The sequence below is a fragment of the Conger conger genome, chromosome 13 (assembly GCF_963514075.1).
Source record: "Conger conger chromosome 13, fConCon1.1, whole genome shotgun sequence".
In the NCBI taxonomy this organism is placed as follows: domain Eukaryota; kingdom Metazoa; phylum Chordata; class Actinopteri; order Anguilliformes; family Congridae; genus Conger; species Conger conger.
In genome coordinates, this window is record NC_083772.1 from 13,621,828 (window position 1) to 13,639,357 (window position 17,530).

Below are 17,530 nucleotides of genomic sequence, written 5' to 3' on the forward strand. Positions count from 1 at the left end.
TTCAATATAATATATATTATCTCATCTTCCAGAAACATTTAAAAACCTTGTCTGACTGCTCATATGTTTCTATTTAATAATTAAAAACTATCTAACTCCTCTTTCTCTTGAGGTATGGAAATTCTTGGCACTTAAATGACTGTGATCTTGCCTTTATACAGCTCTAGTGTTTGTTGACCATATAACTGCATTTCTATAAGCCATGTTTGCTAAAAGCACATTCTGTACTCAGGAAGGCACAATGGCTGAAAAATCTAAGAATGTTCAAGAAAGAGCAGTCTTGTGAACATTTAAGCAACTTTATTGGCTCTAAAAGAACACTGATTGCTATAAAGCATGAACCCTGAAATACATCCATGAAGTAAATCTAATTAAACTCAATACTCATTGACTGAACAATATGAATCAAGGGGTATCTATACAGTGAAGTCGCCAACAATATAATCAAACACATAAGGATTCTAAAGTGACTTAGTGTAGCAAAAAATATGCTTTATGAAAATAAAATATATCATTTAAATTAAACAAATTTAGTTATGAACATTACAAGAAACTCAAACTCAAGCCATTCTTCATGAGCCCAGTGCTTTGATACAGTGTTATATTTTTATACTTAAAGTATACGCAAAACAGAACATTGGCTGAACGGCTGACAACAGATTATATTGCCGAAGGGGTAAAGGAAACAGAAAGACAGGAAGGTAAGATATGTTTTTGACAAGAGAATGGTGTTCTTTCTTTGATTGACAGTGTGTTTATTTCACACCTTTTCTAAAAGCTTTAAAAAAAAAGTAGAAACCACATCCTGTTCATGATTGCCTTGCTGTCTCGTGCTTCACATGAAAACCATATTCTAATTACATAATCTTTAAAAAAAAAAACGAATTAAAATGGAAGATGGAAAATAGAATTTAGGAAAATGTTAGGGAATTTCTTTGCTGCCCCCTCCAAATTATGCTTATATCACAGGGATGAAAAAAACATGCCTCATTCTCAACAGCCAAGAGCCAAGGCAGGTCTGAAACAGAGTGTGGTTTTGCGGTAACAAAGAAATAGAGAAAAATTGAGAGAGAGTGAGTGAGAGAGAGAGAGAGAGAGAGAGAGAGAGAGAGAGAGAGAGAGAGAGAGAGAGAGAGAGAGAGAGAGAGAGAGAGAGAGAGAGAGAGAGAGAGAGAGATAATTGCACAAATTCCCCTTAAACTTGGGTGGCAGGCAAACTCAGAGGGTTAAAAGGTTTTGGGCATGGATGTGGAAAGTGGCGGATAACTTCTCCCTGATAAAAAGCACATCCAACTCCCACTACCCAGACTGTCATAAATACAAAATATACAAGAGACATTCACAGATCGCTAAACACATCTTTACACACGTATACGAGCAGAACGTCAGTGCAGAGACACTCAGGATGACATCTGCAAAAGCATGAATTAAGTGATCATATCCTATTTGATTGTATGTGTTCCACTGGTTGTGAAGCGATGGGAAGGTGTGGGAAGTATAAAGGATATAACGGACTGCTTACACACAGCTACAGTAGAGTGGGAAGGCACAGAACACTCATTCTTATTGCATTTTTTTAACAGGAAGCTTTGTGCAGAGTGTCCATCTTTTTGGAGGTCAAGCTGGTCACTGAATGGTGTAAACGGTGTAAAAGCATGTGACAACCTGCTGGCTCTGGGAGGGTGGGGTCATGGGGAATGGGCAGGTTGGCTGTTGCCACGGTACCCGGCCAAGATGCCCTAGCCTCTCCTCTTGCCAGCGGATGTCCCTCTTCTGTCTGTCCGTTTGTCCTGATGGAGAAGATTTGACCTCTTGGACTGTAATCAGATGGGGGGAGCGAGCGATGTTTTGCAAAGCAAAGAGATGGAAAGAAATCCCAGAAAACAAGACCAAAGACCATCCACACTTCACATGCCATGTTGACAGCCTTCTTCCTGCCCAGTGTGCATTTGCACACTGCTACTTCTTGTCCAGGATGGCACTGATGGAGAAGGGTTGTTGTTTTTTCTGCAGGCCCATTTTCCTGCACAGAGACATACAGTGAGACACAGGCCATCCACACCTAAGCCAAACCACCCACACCTAAGACAAACCAGCCACACACTAAAGAGCCAGCCAAAGCAGCCACACCCAAGCCAAAGCAGCCATACACTAAAAAACTAGCCACACCTAAGCCTGAGGTCTGCAGAACAAGGGAGGTATCAGTACAACACATTCTGTAATAGAGGACACTTACTTCATCATCTTCTCCTTCAGAGTGGGTTCTATAGTGAGAGAGGATGAGAGTGGGGTTATTATCATTAATGCTGAGGGTTTCTGCCAGAAACCAGGGCTGTGGTACAGTGAAGCTTACTTAGGCAGTATAACGGTATAGACGGCCACTGTCATGACATATAATAGCAGCGCAACAACATAAGCAGGCATATATGGATAGGTGTATCAAAAAGGGACAGAACCTCAAAAGCTCGATATGGAGTTTTCGAGATCGAGTCCTGGGTTTAGCTTTAATAATTTAATTTAATTTAATTTAATTTGTATTTAAGAGACTTACTTTTGCGCTTGCAGCACTTGCATTTCCGCCTCAGGACACAGATGATGATGAGGAGGAGGATGACACATAGACCAACAATCACCCCGATCCCAACTGGGCTCACCTTACTTTCTGTAAGAAACAGTCACCACTGGTTTACAATGGCACAAAGCCATAATGGACTGCATTCCACTGAAATTCAACAGGGCAGCCAAAACCTAGTATGTAAGAACCCTAGGATCTTAGCTCATAACAATACAATAACAAATACTCATTGTTCATTTTGGTGATTGCTAACCACAGCAACAGTTTATGAGGGAAAGAAATGGATATAGCAGGTTGGGTACTGACTTAATCTTGGCTGTGATACACAAATCTCTATTCCATTCTCAGAACACACAGACCCAGTCCTGACTTGCGGGAAAAGGAGTGAACAGTTTTGCACTCACTGAAGGAGGGAAACGGTGGGAAGGTAGGCAGGGATCCAAACGGGCTGTCCGTGTCTGAGAAAGCAGAAATCCCCGCAACAGAATTAACCACACCAGTCAAAGCAGGTAATGCTGTCTCACCTTGAACACTAAAAGGGGCATTACGAGGAAATCAGAAGTACTCCGTAAACGTTCTGATTGTGGTGGACGATTTCCATGGTTCCCCAATCATCTTCCGCATGCATTCGCATTTCAACTGGGGTTTTTCTGGGTCTTTGTGATCAACTTCCACATATATGGTTAAACTACCCCTGAAGAGAAATCACTTGGGTAGTTCTGTTCTTATCAACTAAAGGCACACATCAAACCATCAAAGATTGTATTTTAATCAGCTGAATGAGTTCATCATGTGTTCATCCAATGTGTTCGAGACATTGCAGTCTGGTTTTATGGCAAACCATAGCAGAGACTGCACTAGTTAAGATCATAGGGGCGGCCTGTAGCGTAGTGGTTAAGGTAAATGACTGGGACACGCAAGGTCGGTGGTTCTAATCCCGGGGTAGCCGCAATATAATCCGCACAGCCGTTGGGCCCTTGAGCAAGGCCCTTAACCCTGCATTGCTCCAGGGGGGGATTGTCTCCTGCTTAGTCTAATCAACTGTATGTCGCTCTGGATAAGAGCGTCTGCCAAATGCCAATAATGTAATGTAATGTAATGTAATCATAAATGATCTCAACATGAACACCGATGCCAATAAGCTCTCTGTACCTGGAGGTACTTCATGGGTGATTTTGAGGTACGCTTTGGATCATTGTTGTTGCTGGAATACCCAGCCTTCAGCTTCAATATCTGGACTAACCTTTGCTGCAGAAATGTCTCAATTTTAACTAGGTACCATTTAGAGTTCAGGTTTGTTTTCGATCATCTACAGGTTCATTCTGACAGACATTTAACCCAGGGGCGACCACATTTTAGCTCCATCCACACCTTAGTTAAGTGCATTTCCGATATAGAAGCTTGGATGACAGAAAACATCCTCCGGTTGAATCAAGACAAAACAGAAATTTGACTCATTGGGGCAAAGACCCTGAGAGAGAAATCTTTACTTGCGCTCAACACCACTCAATGTCATAATTGACACAGATATTAATCAGGAGGCTCACATCAAAAATGTGAAATGTTATCTTTTTACCATCTCAGAAATATTGCCATGGTTAGACCGCTTCTCTCTCTGGCTGATGTGGAAAGATTAGTGTCAGCAGGCCTGTTTACTGCAATGCCTTCCTGTCTTCTGGTATACAGAAAAAAGCTATTAGTTGCAGCAGCATGTGTACTGACCAAGACCAGACAGAGAGCACACATCACTCCAATTTTAAAGTCGCTGGTCAGTTTTAGAATTTTTTGTTTAGTTTCCTTTTATTGGTTTTTAAGTCACTAAATGGCAATGCACCCACTTATTTATCAGAAATGCTTTTAGCTATGCCCCTAGCAGAGCCCATAGGTCCTCTAATGCCGGTCTCTTAACTGTTCCAATGTCCAGAACCAAAAGGCATGGAGAGGCAGATTTTAATGCTTATGGCCCAAGAATTGGGAACAGCTTGCCAGAGGTCTCTGCATCTGTGGGCATTTTTAAAAGATAAATCTTAAGACACACCTTTTTAGCATGGCTTTTATCCATTTTCTTTTATATATTATTATTATTATTATTATTATTAATTCATTAATTCATTAATTCGTTAATTCATTAATTCGTTAATTCATTAATTCATTAATTCATTCATTAATTCATTCATTCATTATCCTAACCCTCTTATCCTGAACAGGGTCCAAAGGGGGGCTGGAGCCTATCCCAGCATATATTTGGCGAAAGGCAGGAATACACCCTGGACAGGTCGCCAGTCCATCGCAGGGCACACACACCATTCACTCACACACTCACACACTCATACCTATGGCCAATTTAGACTCTCCAATTAGCCTAACTTGCATGTTTTTGGACTGTGGGAGGAAACCGGAGTACCCGGAGGAAACCCACGCAGACACGGGGAGAACATGCAAACTCCACACAGAGAGGCCCCGGCCGACCGAGATTCAAATCCAGGACCTCCTTGCTGTGAGGCGGCAGTGCTACCCACTGTACCTTCAATGCCGCCATTATAATAATAATAATAATAATAATAATAATAATAATAATAGTATTATTATTATTATAGTATTTATTTGTATTATTACTATGACTACTTTTATTATACATTTTTATTTGTTTATTTATTATTTATAATGTTATTTTATTACTCTTAGCATGGCTCTTACCCTCCCTAATTTACGTTTTATACATATTTTATTTATTTGTACTGCTTTTATTCATTTTTATTTTATTTTAACTACTTACTCTGGCCATGTTTGCCTGTGCCACTTTTACTACTGCCCATTTTTTATAGATTTCATGTCCTTTGGTGTGAAATGTTTTTTGTATCTTTCAATCTCCCCGTTTGTTTTATATACATCACATTTCTATGCCCGCTGCAGGAAATGTGCTTCATAAATCAAGTTTGATTGAGTGATTCATATTTCATGTTTATATCCAGCATTTCAGACACACACACACACACATACAGGCAGATAGACACAAAATTGCACAGACCCACTTGAGTGCACACAGACAGAACGTACAGCTGTAACATCAGTAACCTGATGAACCACTGTTATTAGTAGTAGTGCTATTTCTGCATGGCAAATAATTTACTTGTAGATGTAGTAGTGTAATAGAGAAACAACAGACCCAACTGTCATGACATGCACACTGCTTGTTCTGAGTAATTGACTCATTCATTGAGAGGGGCATTTTCAATATACTAGCAGTGTGGCGTTTAATTAGAGAATAAATTAATTCTGTGAAAAAACAGGTGCCTCAGCTAAAATGATCACAAATGCTTTAAAACCCCATTGAAAACTTGTCGGGTGACATTAAAAATGCAGTTTCGGAAGCAAAACCCAAAAATTCACAGGAACTGTGGAATGTAGTTTATTCATCCTGGGCTGAAATACCTGTTTCTAGACGCCAGAGGTTGGTTGACTAGATGCAACGGAGATGCGCAGCAGTTGTCAAAAACAATGGTTATGCAACTAATTAATTTAAAGTGAAGCTAAATCATTAACAATTTCTTCAGTTTATACAGTGTTTGAGTTTGAAGAGAAAAATGTTGACACTGCCATTTTTTTGAACAGATTAATATTCCTTTTCTTTACTTCCTATAAAAGAATAACGCAGACTTCATAAAATTTGCTAATGCTTTGATTTGGAATTGAATGTGTAATGTTTCCACTACATTTGAAATATGGAACTAAAAGCTATTGAAAAATATTTGCACTTAATTCACTTTTTTTAACGCACTGCTATTTATTTGAACACAACTGTACGTGCATACATATATGTTTAACCAAAAATATATGTATGTTTGTAAGTTTAAGTTAAAGATTCTCAACCTTCTTTGTTCAAGTACCTTACTTCAGAGAAGGGGAACCCCTAATACTTAGAGGTTACAGCCCTGCACAAAACACCGGCATAGTTTACATTTAAATGTATGTAAAAGCAAATTACATACAGCCACGGCTGCCCAATACCGTTCATGGAGATCTACATTCTTATAAATAAATAAAAACACACCTCATTCAACAGCAAGCGATTGAGCTGCTAGTTAGTAGAATCTGGTGTGAATTTAAGGTTGAAATGAAAACCTGTATGACAGCTGATCTCCGGGAAACATGTTTAGACAGCCCTGACCAACGCCATCTTCGGCCTCAAAACTAAGTCCCTTCTTGATCGTAAACAGGTACAGTTCAAGCTCCTTACCAGTGCTCTCACCCGTAGCTTCACTCATGGTGGAGTTTCTCACAGTCTCTCTTCCGTCCGCACTCTTTGTCTGGATCTCAAACCTAGATTTTCCCCCTTCTCCTAATGTAAACCCGTAGTCCTTTATCGCTCCATTAAAGCAGAGCTGTTTATGCTGTTGTCCTCTCAGCCTTTCACTCTCTTTCTCTCCCTCTTGTTTTCCAGCTCTCCCCTTCTGTCGGGCAGTGCCTCCTCATCACTGCATTGTTGTCATTCTCCAAACTGGCCCATCTTCATTCCCTGACTCTCTGACGTTTCCTCCTCTCGTTGACGTAACAATTCATTATTTTGATTATATTTAGATATTGGACAAAAGATATTATAACTTGGCAACATTTGGTACAATTTACAGTGTATTTCTATATATTATTCTCTTGCACAACATGGTTGAGATAAAAACGCAGCAATAAAATATTTCGCCATATGCTGTAATACCTCTCTGTAATACATTTAATAATACATTTGAATGCATGTGTGCATACTTTATTAATATATATTGTCAGTTACTGTCAGAGGGCAAAGAAACTGCAATATAGCAATATATTTTGTAATATATTTATATGAATCCCCAAATTTCTCAATGAAGATGACAAAATGTTATTTCAGAAATACAATACCATTCGTATATGCTGATAAACAAAAACAGAAGGAAATATGAGCCTTGCATCACCAGTTCTTTTGGGGGGAAACACAGGGGCACACATGTATGAAGCCGTTAGCCAGTCATTCTGTTGCAGATCAGATCCAGAAATATGCTTGTTATATATGCATCAGCTACAGGCACACGAGGCTGTGTGAGTCATCAGGCGTGTTTCGATCCCTAATGCATTTGCTTTTAAGGGAGCATCACACAAATAAAAGGCAGAGATATTACAAGACACAAGCAAGATGTAGATACAGGTATAGGCCTCAGAGAAGCACTGAAAGGATCTTTACAACACAATGTGTCAGCTACCACAGCCAGAGAACATAACAGTACAGATAAAGCAGTCATGCAATAATTATTATTATTATTTTTTACAATTGATCATACCCGTGTCTCAATACTGAGTACACATTTTCAAAAAGTTATTTTCCAACATGCAACTTGGCACAACAGTAAATCTTGCACACAAAATGTACTAAGACTACCAAAACATTTAATACATGTCGGGCCACCAAAACACTTAATACATGTCGGGCTACCAAAACACTTAATACATAGGGGCGACATGGCTCAGGTAGTAAGAGCAGTCATCTGGCAGTCGGAGGGTTGCCGGTTCGATCCCCGCTTGGGCTGTGTCGAAGTGTCCCTGAGCAAGACACCTAACCCCTAAATGCTCCTGCCTTGCATGGCAGCCAATCGCCGTCGGTGTGTGAGTGTCTGTATGAATGGGTGAATGAGAAGCATCTATTGTACAGCGCTTTGGATAAAGGCGCTATATAAATGCCAACCATGTCTCAAAATAAATTAATTCTACCATAACACTGGCTAAAGGTGTCACCCAACAAGACTTAGTCACTCATTACAGAATGACCTAAAAACACTAACAAGAGCTGGCATTGCAAGATCATTTTCATTTGAAGCATCTTTTTTTACATAAACTCAAGATTCAATATAAGAATGGTACTTTGTATGCAATGTAAAAAAATATATTTCAAAGGAATGAATCAATAATGCAGCAATATTCCTCAATATGCTTTATTTTTGCCATATGTTCGCATATGCAAAATGCCAACGCAAAATGGAAACACAAAATACACAAAAAGAAACAACAATTCCAATACCATATTAGGGAAAAACACATGCTGTATATATAGAATATGTACTCATTGATAAATACTGTATGTACATCAATGCCAGACAACCTGGTCCTCTGGATTAGGCCACAAATTATCGTCTATATTACACCCTATATTCTCTCTTGCTAATCACCCTCTTTGAATGTCTAATCCATCCCAGGCAATCTTCCGCAGATGTCCTGGTATGTAGCATTTGTCGCATTCAGCAGAGACATTTTACATTTACATTTTAGTCATTCGGCAGACGCTTTTAATCCAATGCAATTTACAAGTGCATAGGTTCTTCCACAAGTTAAAGCATCACATCCATAACTAGTAAAATACACATGAAATTCTGTTCTGTTTTTTTTTTGGGGGTTAGACAAGAGGGATATCAGAAGGGGGGGGGGGATCAGGAGGGAGGACTAAGGTACAGTTTGAAAAGTCTGTGGAGGATTCTGGGGGAGGGATTCTGCTGTCCTGACAGTGGTAGGCAAGTCATTCCACCACTGAGGAACCAGAACAGAAAACAGGTGTGAACGTGCAGCTCGACCGCCAGGTGCTCGTAGTGAGGGAACCATAAGGCGACCAGAGCTGGCAGACCGGAGTGGTCTAGCTGGGGAGTAGGGAGTGATTAAGGATTGTATGTAAGGTGGGGCAGTCCCCTTAGCAGCCTGAAATGCCAACACTAGGGCCTTGAAGCGGATACGTGCGGCAATAAGAAGCCAGTGGAGGCCAATGAGGAGTGGGGTGACATTAGCCGACCTGGGCTGACTGGTGATCAGGCGGGCTGCAGCATTCTGGACCAGCTGGAGGGGCTTGATGGCACAAGCTGGGAGACCGGCTAGGAGGGAGTTGCAGTAATCCAGGCGGGAAATGACGAGTGCCTAGACTAGGACATCTGGCATCTGATCATGTGGACGGTGGTCATATACCTTCCACCTCCGAGACGAAAATAATTCCCCTGTGGGGTTAAGGAATGGTGTAAGGTGGGAGGAAAAGTGACGTCATCCTTGGACGGGCTTTGGACGAGGGCACGGGCGTGGTGAAACGCCACACTGTTCCATATGATGCCACATTTCACCGCACGTGTCCCCTTTCCTCACCTGGGACAAGCCTTCCATAGAGTGTTAAGAGTTTTGAAGAAGCGTACTCAGTGTTAGGACATGGGTATAACCAATTGTAAAAGAAACAGTAAAGCTAGGCGTTTATTGCAAAAGATATTGGAGATAGTCAATGCACTACTGCCTTTTCAGCTCTACTTCAAGTGCATTACATTACATTATTGGCATTTGGCAGATGCTCTTATCCAGAGCGACGTACAGACTAAGCAGGAGATAATCCTCCCCTGGAGCAATGCAGGGTTAAGGGCCTTGCTCAAGGGCTCAACGGCTGTGCGGATATTATTGTGGCTACAGTTGGATTAGAACCACCGACCTTGCGTGTCCCAGTCATTTACCTTAACCACTACGCTACAGGCCACCCCTACAACATATGTAACATAAGTGCAACATATGTAAGTCGAGGCCAGCCCACCTCGCTGATCGCATATAGTCACAGTAAATAAGACTTTCATTTCATGCAGATTCTGTATGAACAAACATACCGCAATGTGTGATTTCATGTACGTACACGAGGCCCTGGGTATTTCATTAATGGATCTTTCAGGTTTTTCTCCTTAGACCACATGGGAGCAGTGCATAGTGCATCTGTGGTCATGCGTGCAACTATTTTTAATTTCTCACAAAATATATATTCCCGGGCCTAACAATTCCTGTGTATAATGGATCATACGGTACCTATTGCAGCTGCCTCCTTTCTCTCCACCCAGTTGCCCAAATCTATCCCGGCATGCACCCCCAATTCTAGGCCACATTAATCATTCACAGCGGCACAACAGAATTAACATATTTTCCAACCCTTAGAAGGCCTTTCCCCCATCTTAATAAGTGCTCCGCAATCACATTGCTGTTGCAGCTCCATTCTCTTTTCTGCTAGAAAAAAGCCAGGCGAGATTTAATTCAATGAAGTGACTGCATTCTTTGTTTTCAAAATATATTAGCCATTTTGAAGTGAATTTGAATGCATCGCAATACATTACCATGTCAATTCACCCAGCTTTTCCCAAAGAACACATAACAACTAATTATTAATTACTTTTAAAAGGAAAATAAATTGGATAATGATTGTATTGATTATAAATTGTCTTTATTATTTTTATAGGTAGGTAAGCAGATAATTGTCATACTGCTCTGTCAAAACCACATGTTTTGCATTGTACTGTCATTGTAGTGCAGACGTGTGAGTGCACCTGCTTGAAGCCAGCTCATTACCTGCCAATGAAAACATTGTGAGAGGAAGCAGGACAGTGACATCTGCTGGTGAGATGTATTATTACTGCACATGAGCGTATCTCTGCTCGGGGAGTCTGACTGGGACCGTCTTCAAAAGGTTCACAGGGTTCCAGACTAACTCTTCCACTGGTAGCACTGGTGCTACCAACTTTCTCAGTTGGTCGCACCAGCATATGATTTGGTCGCACCTTTTTTCTTTGTACAGCATGGTATTAATCAATGACCTTGATGAATAGTTGCATACCCTAGTTTTGCATTGATGTAAAGATTGACAGTGACTCCAGACTTGTTATTTGCAAAATATTTTAATCTGAACATAACTGAACATAACAAAACATAAAAGCAAAGCATAACAGCTTTGCTTAGCATAACACTGTTGTATCCTTCTTACGTCATTTACATAGTTACAGAACTGTCCGATCACGCCGAATTACTGATAGAAACAAGATGAATTAATGACGATTCAGAAAATGTATAACTTTTAAAGATTTAAATAAATCCTATGGTGGGACTTTTGCCATTTATGGACGGTATGACAGAAAATTCCGGTGCCGTCGAACTTAATCGAATGCTTTTATTTATATCGTTCGAATGACCAAGTGCCGTTAAAAAGCAAATTGTATGGCTTTGTGCTATTCGCGTATGCTAGCTACATCATGCTAACATCGTACAGGGACCAGTAGGCTTAGAACACACTAGCACTTAGTTATTGTAAGTTTGATCACCTCTACTGTGAAGTAAAAACGTGGACAAATTACGTTTTGTGTGAGAAATCTATTGGCGAACTCACGTGCACACACAGCGGTCTACATTCTAAAGCTCCACTTTGCCCTCCCTACTAACAGCATAACTTATTAGCTGCAGCATTCATACGTGAACTGAACACTGCCAAACATTTAATGTTTTGGACCCACAAGATTAATGAACAGTTTTTATCCCAAGGCCATCACCACACTGAACTCTGAATTTTGTGGTATCCCAATGTCAATAAAGGAAATCTGAATCTAAATTCACCCGTTCGTACCGCAACCACGGGTACTGCGTTAGCCATTGTGTTCGAAAGCAATACTTTTTTTTCTTCAGTCGCACCCTGCTTCCACCTGCACTCTTCTCCCTGCTGCCTGCACTCTCATCATCAGTCGTGTCTGATTCGGGACATATTGTTGGCTCTCCCTCTCCACCAGCCTCCTTCTCTCTCTCCTCACTTTGTTTTTTAAAATAATCTGTAATGGACCGCTTAATTTTTTTTGATTGTTTGTTTGTTTCGCGCCTTCTGTCTTCAGCGCCGCTACGTGCACGCGCACTAATGATGAAGGTACAGACAGTAAGAGCGCAGGTAGGGAGAGAGCGACTGAGCCAGTGAAGAAGAAAAAGTACTATTTTCAACCACAATGGCTAACGCAGTACGCGTGTGATATTCGCTGCCGGAGCGGCACCAAAACACCGGTGATCATCATGCACTCGCACTAATGCGACCACGTGAAATTGTAGCTCGCACACTCTCAAAAAATGGTCGCATATGCGACCATTTTGGTCGCAGTCTAGAACCCTGGTTCAGCATAGGAAATTTCACTGAATTGCGCTGAAAGTTCAATTCATGGCAGCAGTGGGAACCCAATCATTGTGGCAAGGAAAGGCACCTTCCTGTCAGCATCACCTGTTCTAACAGCAAGAATCTCTTTTAAGAGCGATTTTCTGATATACACTTCATTCGTGAATGGATTATGGTTTATTATGATCATCGCAATGATTAAATGATCATATTGCAGTAAATCTCCACAGTTCATATACAGTTATTAATCACAAAAAAACTATGTTTTAAGTTAAATGTTTGCATTTGCTGAAAGTCTCAAAAGACAGGAAGTTAAACTGATCAGCCCTAATGCTAACATTAGCCTGATCTCCATCAAGGTATCAGCACAGATCTCTGACAGCATGCTACAGGCATGTACAATGTCTACTCTACGTGTTCACCACTGGGCAACGTCTAAAATAATTAATAATCTTAGCGTCATGAAATGTAAAGAGTATTAGCAATTTTGCATATTAAAGTTAGAGGCAATGTACTTTTCTAAAGCATGCTTTATTACCAGCATGTCCAATATGTCCTATTTGGGACAACATATCCTGTATTACTTATTCAACATAGCTTGCCCATAAACCGTGTCGGTGCATAGCATACAATTCTTGAACAAGTGTGATTAATTGATTGATTCTGCATTAAAACGTTTATTGCAGAGTATAGAGTGCATATTTCTATGATCTCATTCATATAGGCCCACTGTATGTCATTCTGGATAAAAGTAAAGAAGCAGATATATGGCTTACATTATGTACGTACACTCACCGAGCACTTTATTAGATATTTTTTAGACTTCTACTGCTGTCGCCTATCCACTTAGAGTTATGATGTGTTGTGTGTTCAGAGATGCACTTCGGCATACCATTGTTGTAATGTGTGGTTAAAAACATTAAAGTCTTATTGCACTTAATGCAATTTTTTAAGGGTATCCGTAACACAGAAATGGCACAACATAGTAATATCATAATCAGTACCATTGTAGTAGACCTGTGAAATGGCATTGTGATTGGTGTTGAAACAGGTGATATACTGCATTTATATATACAAAATATATTTGCTATTTTCAATGGCTATTTTCAGGCTTCTATTGTAGGGGAGACTGGAGATGGTTGTCACACCATTTACTCAGTTGTGACACACTTAATTTCAGCACGTCATATAAGAGTTTCAACACTAGCACTACCGTTTTAATCTTAGGCAATAGTATGTCTAACTTTTTCCTCTAACATTAATATAAGAAGGGCTTAATATCAGAAATGCTGATAAGTCATAATATATTTCTTGTATGTCTTGTGTCATTAGTCTCAAACCACTTTACGAGGAAGCAGGGTAGTTACTCTCCCCACCAGGCACAAATGAGCAGTGCTTTTTTCAGAAAATGTACTAGCTTATACAGTGGTGTGAAAAAGTGCCCCCTTCCTGATTTCTTATTTTTTTTGCATGTTTGTCACACTTAAATGTTTCAGATCATCAAACAAATTTAAATAATATAAAATTAATACATTTAAGGTTCACAACTGTTCTATGTTTTCGCCATTGGTGGATAATGGCTCTCACTGTGGTTCGCTGGAGTCCCAAAGCTTTAGAAATGGCTTTGTAACCTTTTCCAGACTGATAGATCTCAATTACTTTCTTTCTCATTTGTTCCTGAATTTCTTTCGATCTCGGCATGATGTCTAGCTTTTGAGGATCATTTGGTCTACTTCACTTTGTCAGGCAGGTCCTATTTAAGTGATTTCTTGATTGAGAAAAGGTGTGGCAGTAATCAGGCCTGGGTGTGGCTAGAGAAATTGAACTCATTTGAATTGATAAACCACAGTTAAGTTATGTTTTAACAGGGGGGGGGCAATCACTTTTTCACACAGGGCCATGTAGGTTTGGATTTTTTTTCTCCCTTAATAATAAAAACCTTCATTTAAAAACTGCATTTTGTGTTTACTTGTGTTGTCTTTGACTAATATTTAAATTTGTCTGATGATCTGAAACATTTAAGTGTGACAAACATGCAAAAAAATAAGAAATCAGGAAACACTTTTTCACACCACTGTAAGTATTGGCAGTTTGCTATTATTATTCATTGTTACACATAATTATTTTATACATACAGTATGTTAATGATCTCAGTACAGAATAGATGCTTACCCCGATGATGTTAAAATAATGTGGCCAAGGATAAGGCTTACAGAGGTTATTGGGGGGTGGGGGAGAGGCAGTTGGGAGGGTTTTATTCTGGGGAGAAAGTTGGTAAATGGTCTCCTTTCTAGAATTTTCTTTGAATCATTCCACAAAAGCCAGGCACCTATTTTTATACAGTCTATGGTTGGCACACCTGTTGGAATTGACACAATAGTTATTTTAGGTGCTGGCGAGACAGAATGGCCAGAGTTGTAAATACGGAACAATCAGCTTTTTTTTAAAGGACTGGAGCATGCTTTTTTTGTTCTCTCCAGAATACACATTACGGTCAGGTGACAGGGAGAACAAAGAGTGTGAAAATGATCTGAGAAAACCACAAAAAAATAAGAATAACGCAAGGAAAACCAGACCTGATTGAAGCAGAGTAGGAGGAAGAAGTCATTAGAGTGGTCATTAGAATCAGAGAAGGAAGTATCAAATAAATATTGCCTCACTCCTTCCATGCCACCCCCTCTCTATTTTTACAGATGCTCGCAGATTTTTATGACAAAGCAGCGCACTGCTGCTGCCAGTAAACTACTGGAGTGAATGAGATAACATCACAAGGGAAGTACTAAAATAAGCAATGCATTTCTAAGAATTGGGACAGTAGTGGGTGATTCATGGCATTGTTACTGGGCAAGAGGGGATCAGCATATGTGTGGGTCTGGCAGGGGAGTGGTGTGTTCGTGTGTGTGTGTGTGAGTGTGTGCTTGTGTATGCTTGTGTGTGTGGGTCCATCCACAGAGCCGTCCTTACAGAGTTACAGGACACATTGAATGATTACAGAATGGATGAGCATTTCCCCTTTAAAGCAGAAAGCACCAGCACCACCAGCTGAAATACAAACAGGTGCAGTTCAGAGATCAGGACAATGGAGAGACACAGGCAAGTGCTACCTTTCCCATCTGTCTGTCCATTCATCCCTTCTCCCTCCTCCAGAACAGTTGCCGAGAAGCTCCTAACACAAACCCACACACACACACACACACACACACACACACACACATTATATACCAACATCACTTTCATTTCTCATTTAATTTTCTACACACTGCCTAATTTTCTACTGTTTGTATTCTTTCTTTTTTAAATAAGTCTATTTTACACTCTATAAAATTGTATTTATATGCTTTACTGACTGTTTTTTAATGTTTCCGTTATTGTGCCTTTTTGAACTTTAAACTTCAAGTGACTCCAATGCAGTGTTTACAACGGCGATTCATAACACTGTACATCATTTTATTTCACGTCATCATATAACTCAACAGCAAATAAAGCTAATTCAGATTCCCCTGACTATATCACAATGATCCCTTGGTAAGTGCAGACTATATACAGATAAATACAAAAGTATTGGGGCAATGACAGATTTTTGGTTCTTTTGACTGTATAGTCCAAGGGGCCTGTATCAAAGATGCAAGATTACGGAGGTTTCCACGTAAGAGTCCACGTTCCTGATTTGGGAGGTTTCTGGGCGAACTCAGTAATCCTGCCTCATCATGCAGACTCAGGACATTGGATTTGAAATAAAATAATGAAAAAGTACAGACTGCCATCTTTAATTTGAGGGTATTTCCATTTACATTATAGGTCCTTTTATATACATACATACACTTGGTAGAAAAAAGGCTGTAATTCCCATATAGTATGTGGTGAATGAAGGCACTGCCCAGCAATCAGGATTTCTGGAATAAGAATGAATAAAATGTATTTGACAGTATCTAAAAATCAATCTGGCGAGGGTGCTCCAGTAGTCCTAGACTGCAAAACTATGGCACACTGTTAATGTAGTGCCCTCCCCATGCTGTCAATATTGAACAGGCACCAGATGATCCGGGAGGATGCTTAGGTGTGTGTGTGTGTGTGTGTGTGTGTGCATGTATGTGTGTAAGTACAGGGCTGTGAAAAAGTATTGTCCCCTTACTGTCCCCTGAACTCCTCTATTATTGCATATTTGTCACACTGAATGGTTCAAATCTTTCGAAGAAAGTTCTGACTTGAACCCAATAGAGATGCTGTGGCAGGACTAGAAACAAGCAGTTCATGCTGGAAAACCGAGCAATTTGCCTCCAATTTGGTTGCAATTACTGTGGCAGAAAGTAGTACAACCAGTCATTAAGTTTAAGGGGGCAATAACTTTTCACAGGGGTGGTTTGGGTGGGTGATAACTTTCTTAATTAAATAAACAGTCATTTAAAAAATGTGTTTTGTGTTTCCTCAGGCCCACTTTGACTAATAGTCAATTTTGTCAAAAGATCGAAAACCATTCAGTGAGACAAATACAGTATACAATAATGGAGGAAATCAAGCAGGGGGCAAATACATTTTCACTACACTGTATGTGTGTGTGTGCGTGTCTGTATGTATGTATGTATGCATACTTTTTTTTACATTTCTTAAGATTTGGGACAGACTGTACTCAGCTTTTGTATGATGCTGACAATACTATAGTTACACGGTTGTTACATAATTCATTTATGGGGGCATGTCTTTTCACAGGTTTTGTGATGTTTTTCCATGCCTGTGGGGAGGAAAACCCAAACGTGGCAAAGCTATTCAGCACATTCCCCATGACACTGTTGCGTAAAGATAAAAAGCAGTAGTATTACCAGACCAGGAAGCTCCTCAAGTCTATTTACTTAGGGGTAGGCGAGTTGATGTTGGCTGTTGTTATTGTTATTATTATTGTTATTATTATTATTATTGATTAAATTAAGTTAAAATATCCTTAGTGACAGCATCACAATGCAAACTGATAGGTGTTACAATACAGCTGTTGACATCTTAGCCAAACCAACCTCAGC

General features: G+C 40.0%; 1 protein-coding gene across 1 annotated transcript in view; it reads right to left on the reverse strand.

Annotated features, from left to right (window-relative positions):
• Positions 1 to 280: 280 nt before the first annotated feature.
• Positions 281 to 17,530, reverse strand: part of scn4ba (sodium channel, voltage-gated, type IV, beta a) — a 70,433-nt gene continuing 53,183 nt past the window's right edge. Inside the window, exons 6-9 of the transcript XR_009704654.1 lie at positions 2,980 to 3,033; positions 2,552 to 2,662; positions 2,237 to 2,264; positions 281 to 2,023 (exon numbers count right to left, since the gene is read on the reverse strand). The gene's annotated coding sequence lies outside the window, so the exon portion shown is untranslated. The remainder of the gene's footprint in view (positions 2,024 to 2,236; positions 2,265 to 2,551; positions 2,663 to 2,979; positions 3,034 to 17,530) is intronic.